Source organism: Periplaneta americana, chromosome 8 (genome assembly GCF_040183065.1).
Source record: "Periplaneta americana isolate PAMFEO1 chromosome 8, P.americana_PAMFEO1_priV1, whole genome shotgun sequence".
NCBI classification, from domain to species: Eukaryota; Metazoa; Arthropoda; class Insecta; order Blattodea; family Blattidae; genus Periplaneta; species Periplaneta americana.
Genome location: NC_091124.1, coordinates 37834628 through 37840627, shown reverse-complemented (window position 1 = coordinate 37840627; position 6000 = coordinate 37834628). Strand labels below are relative to the sequence as shown.

The window sequence follows — 6000 nt, the reverse complement described above, 5'->3', positions numbered from 1 at the left end:
AACATTTCTTACAGGCCTAAAAAATGAGGGAGCCAATGGTGTAGCTCAGTCTACTAAGCCGTGGGTTCGATTCCCGCTTGGGCTTATTACCTGGTTGGATTTTTTCCGAGATTTTCCCCAACCGTAAGGCAAATGTCAGGTAATTTATTACGAATCCTCGGCCTCATCTTGCAAATTATCATCTCACTCTGACCAATCCAAAGACGATAAATAACCTAGTACTTGATACATCGTCGTTAAATAAACAAATAAAAAAGAATGAGATGTTTTTCTCGAAGGGATGTAACAAAGTAATGTAAGGAGTACGCATAAATCAGGTTAAATAACAGTGAAACCATGTCAGTTTAAATAATTGTTTGCAAACAATTTCTAACAATTTGGAGTATTTGATGAATTGTTTGGCTAGCCAGGCATAAGAACAGAACCAACGAAAGAGGTAATCCTTTCGTTTTGGGAAATGCGACCCTGACAAAAAAAAAATGAAAATAGTTTCGAATTGTTGGATGTATAGTATTAAATATACATATGAAGGCATATACATTTGCAATGAAAACCTAGACTGGTATGTCCCCATTTTCATTCTGCCCAAGGCAGATCTTTCACTGCAAACCCAGCACTCTCCAATCTTTCATACTTTTTGCCTTCCTCTTAGTCTCCTCATATGATCCATATATCTTAATGGCTTGTATCATCTGATATCTTCTTGTGTCCCGAACACTTCTCCTATTCACCATTCCTTCCAGGTATCCTTCAGTAGGCAATTTCTCCTCAGCCAGTGACCCAACCAATTCCTTTTCCTTTTCCTGATCAGTTTCAGCATCATTCTTCCTTCACCCACTCTTTCTAGCACAGCTTCATTTCTTATTCTGTCTGTCCACTTCACACTTCAAATGCTTCTATTCGCTTCTCTTCACTTCGTTGTAATGTCCATGTTTCTGTCTCATACAATGCCACACTCCATACAAAACACTTCACTAGTCTCTTTCTTAGCTAAGAAGTACCTGCAAAAAGTTATCGGCCAGTTGGTTCTAGCTCACAAAATTGTTTGCTTTGTGAATAGATGCCTCTGCGGTCTGATGTATCGATTTAAGCTGCAGGTGATTCTACAGGGTGATGTTTCATAAGCCTGCAGATGATTCTACAGGGTGATGTTTCATTAGACTACAGATAATTCTACAGGGTGATGTTTCATAATACTGCAGATGATTCTACAGGGTGATGTTTCACAAGACAGCAGAGGTATCTGTTCGACGAAGCAGAAAAGACATGGAAAACAATAAGTTACAGTGTATTCAGAGCTGATTAGCGGTAAAATCATTTGTGTAAAGTGAATTGCATAAATAAATCGAGTTTGGGTCTTACGGTAAGACGACAAAATGCGAACTGCAAGAAGCCATATTGTTGTCCCGTTGAATACGGGATTATTCATTTAGGCTTGACTTCCAGAACTCCTGCTGAGTATAGAAACTTTCCAGTATGTAAAATACGTCCGAAGTGTGATGCTGAAACCAATTATAAACTGACTGTGTCTAGAGAGCACAGGATCTCTACCGCTCTGGGTTCCTTAAGAGAAGCGTATCCGTGTACCCAAGAGAGGGACAAGAATCTGCTTGTAAGAATAAACTTGATAAATTGTAAGATCGTGATGTGTAAAGTTCTGTGACAGAAGAATGGCTACAGGATGTTGTTTCATGACGATTGAAAGTGCTGGAGAGTTATGTAACAAAGAAGATAAGCCAGAAGTCTGAAAAACCAAAGCCACCACTTGTCTCCATCAGATTGCAAATCTTAAAGAAGTTCTGGTTGGAGTAAAATTCCAATACTGGTGGCTTGGAAATGTATTAAATTTTAAAGGAAATATGCAGAAGTTTATCACAAGTAAATTAATTTTTCGTTGCAGTTCACACAGATGATTCCTAGAGTCCTGTTGAAAGCAGAGAGGAAGGGGTAGCTACTGATGACTGTTACAGGTAAGTGTATTATTTTTATTTTTAATCTATTATACAGAGTGTAAAAAAAGATATGTTACAAGGCTCGGTGGTAGGTAGATGGGTACCATGTGATCATATTTTGTTAATAAAACCAGTGTTCAGAAACGCTTCGTTTACGTGCAAGCGTCTCTGAAATGTGGAGGACTAGACAGTACGGATCACAAAAGCTATTGATCATTGATAACCATCTAATAGGTCCGCACCTCATACCTCGACGTCTTAATGGTCCCAATTACCTAGTATTTCTGCGACAAGTCTTACCCGAGTTGTTGGAAGAGTTGCCTTTGGAAATCCGTGTGCGATGTGGTTCCAGCACACTTCGATCATGAGGTACGTGGCCACTTCAATGACACCTTTGGCAACAGATGGATTGGACGTGGGTGTCCAATAGCTTGACCCCCTCGTTCACCCGACTTAACACCATTGGATTTCTTTTTCTGGGGTACATGAAAACTCTGGTGTATGAGACTCCCGTGAAGACACAAGATCTTGTGGCATGAATTCAAATAGCAGCTGGAGTCATCCGAGATATGCCGGGTATCCACATGGCATAACCAGGCGATGCATAAAATGTATCGAAGTTGATAGCAGCCATTTGGAGCATCTTCTGTAGTTGATTAAAATGTTGTTTACGTACAGTATTTCAATTGTCATTTTTACTTTTTTCCTAGCTTTTGTGATCCGTACTGCTTACGTCCTCCTCCACATTTGAGACACGCTAACACGTAAACAAAGCGTCTCTGAACATGGATTTATTAACAAAATATGTACCCATCTACCTACCACCGAGCCTTGTAACATATATTTTAATACCCTGTATATAATTGTTTTATGGGTAAATATAATCAATGAAATAGTAAATTGAGAAGCTTGTGTAACAAAATTCAATACCTGCAAAGTTATTTTGGAATGAAACTTCTGTAATTCATCTACAAGAAGATAAATTTGTAACATTTTGACACGTAAAGTTTTTCTGTAAACTCTGATGTCAGTCGTGGTGTCATGGAAACGAAAGTGTAAGATGAGGTTCGTGCCTTCTTCATTCTCTATTTAATGTCTTGAGGTTTTCTACATGGTCCGTCTCATTCCATTATCTATTTTTTTTTCATTTATTTAATCCTTATCATTAATAAAAATTACATACCAAGAATAAAGATATTTAACGAAATCCAAGGGGTTTAATAAATTCCCTGTCACTTTTTTTGCTTCATATCTCCTGAACCCTTATTCTAAAAACTCCAATTCAACTTGCGACTTTATGGATCTGTTATATACTCAAAAATAAGTATAAACTACTTCAATTTGTATTTTAAAATAGTATTATCAATAAATCAATTTTGTATTTATAAACAAGTTGAAGACATGAACGAGTAGTCGAATTCATTAATATATTGACGAACGAGTGAATAAATTCGATGAATTTTTTATTTAGTTTCTGAATAAACGGACCTAAAAAGGACTGAAAGGACCAATTCACTTGTTTCATGATTTTGTAACTCATTTTATGCTAGTTTTACACATAAAATTAAATAGCCTACAGTTTTGTAGTGTCAAGTGATTTTTGCGACTCTCTGTATAGTCCATTAGTTTTCCGGAAATCTAATGCTTAAAACAAATATTACGAATTAAAAAATGAATGAAAATTTTAAAATGTAAGCAGTTACACAGTAATTTTATAGTAATTTAATTAAAAAGAGTAACTTATAAAAGCAATTGTAACGTTAAGTCTTTGTGGCATATAAGTAAATGAACTTGTAATATTTTATAAGTTACACCAAATACTATAATAAAACAAACATACAGCATCACACAAAAGAAAAAGACGGTTAAAACAAAGCAAAATATTTTCCACCCACAACCAACAGGTGAGAGTCTACATATTATATATAATTTGCCTTCTACTGTGACTAGGTATGACTAGACATGACGTAAAGAGGATGAGAAGAGAGGCGTATGAAGAGAAAGGAATAAGGGACGCGAACAGAAGGTCAGAAGGGGCGAGAAAAAAAAAGGGAAACCAGGTAGAGAAAAGAAGAGAGACCAGGAAGTGTGAAGAAGAGACGTCATGAGGTTAAAAGAATAGACACCAGGAGGAGTAAAAGAAGAGACACCAGGAAGGATAAAGGAGAGAGATCTGTAGGAAAAATAAAGAGAGACCTGGAGAAGAAAAGAAGAGAGGTCAGAAGGAGAAAAGAGAAGCCTGGAGTAGGAAAAACAGATCTGGAGGAGAAAAAAGAGAGACCTGGAAGATATAAAAGAGAAGTCTGAAGGACGAAAGAGGGAAACCTGGAAGGAAAGAGAAGAGAGATCTGAAATAGAAAAGAAGGCGATCTGGAGGAGAAAAGAAAGGAAACCTGGAGGAGAAAAAAGAGGGACCTGAAGTGAAAAAAATGAGAGACATGGAGGAGAAAAAAGAGAAGCCCTGAGGAGAAAAAAATAGAAACCTGGAGCAGGAAAAAAGAGACCTAGAGAATATTAGCAATCTTTTTAAATGCAGTAATACGATATTTACTTGTTAAATGGTTTCTTTTTCTACTTCCTGTAAAGTTTGTGACAGTTCAGGTATTGATTTTGAGAACGAGCTTCTCAGTTACTTAAAAAAAAAAAATAACTATTGCTGACAGTTTAGTGTAGAATTATATAATTAATTATATTTAATAGATTAATTCTAAAAATAATTACTTCATTGAACATTAATATTAATTTTGATGAAAACATTCGTCCTTGAAACACATAATAGTAGACTCCTACCTATATATTTGAACTAGAAATATCCGAGTTGAAATACATGCAATTATTATGAAAAGATTATGTTGTAATGAATTATCACAGAATACCATTGCTCCATTACCATCATTCCAACAACTTCTCCCTTATTACTAAGTCATTACCACTTTCTAATATAAAATATCTCAGCTTATAGGCTAGCACATCTATAACCCCTATCACGTAGTAATGACTTCCATATCTCCCCCACAACATTGGCTCAAAAATATATTAAAAGATAATGAAGAATGTATATCAAATATTTAATGAATTATTGTGAACATCTTTTCAGGAGAGAGCAGAAGATATTCTCCATCATGAATAAGTTCCTGAGTCGCATATAAACCTCGCTGTGTTGTACTGGGTCATCACTTCAACAAGCTTCAAATATGTAAGTCCACTCCTATTTTTTATATTTATTTAATGTAAAGTCACTGATTAATGAGTATTTTATAATGTACTGTGTAAAGTTGTTTATTATAGTAAAACCATTTTCCAACATTTCATTCCTTTCATAATAGGTACTATATCAAATTACGGATGTTTAGGCATTTACAACAGTTTAAATAGGCAGGCAAAAAAGGCAATAAGAAGGTAAAAAAGGCACAACAATCTTTGAAAAAGGCATTATAAATTAAATCATAATATATTTTAGCAATAAATTTAAATTATATCAATATAACTCACATATTTACTTCGTAGGTGATATATGTCCACTTATAAGATACATTTTTTTTGTGATTAACTATCTTTTCACAAACCTTACATAACAAAACTGTTCCATCGGTTGAAAACACATGGGCACCAAATTCACTAACGTAAGCATGAAGTTTACTTTGCAATGGTTTACTGAGTTTAGGCATTCTAGCTAACCGATCTTATACCTTCTGTCACCCGACAATAACTGACTGTTCCTGATTCAAATTTCTTTCTGCTACAATAATAAACACGTGTATCACAAAATTGTAACAGTAAGATTTGAAAATATGAAAGCAAACAATTGGAAATGCTACGTGACAACTTTTATGAGAACGAGCTTAACATTTAAAACTATAAAGCTCATTGTGGTATTGTGAATACATGACTTTACATTTGTAACTGTGGATTGTCGATCATTATTCATATTACACCAATAGTATTAGAGCACGATTATTAGCAGATTAAGCACCGAAATAAATTACTTTTATTTACTACTAGCCGTACCCGTGCGCTCCGCTGCACCCGTTAGAAATAAATATAAAGT

General features: G+C 35.2%; 1 long non-coding RNA gene across 1 annotated transcript in view; it reads left to right on the top strand.

Moving 5' to 3' along the window:
- Positions 1 to 370: 370 nt before the first annotated feature.
- Positions 371 to 6000, top strand: part of LOC138704646 (uncharacterized) — a 1589272-nt gene continuing 1583642 nt past the window's right edge. Inside the window, exons 1-2 of the long non-coding RNA XR_011333384.1 lie at positions 371 to 1970; positions 5050 to 5148. This is a non-coding gene — a long non-coding RNA (uncharacterized lncRNA). The remainder of the gene's footprint in view (positions 1971 to 5049; positions 5149 to 6000) is intronic.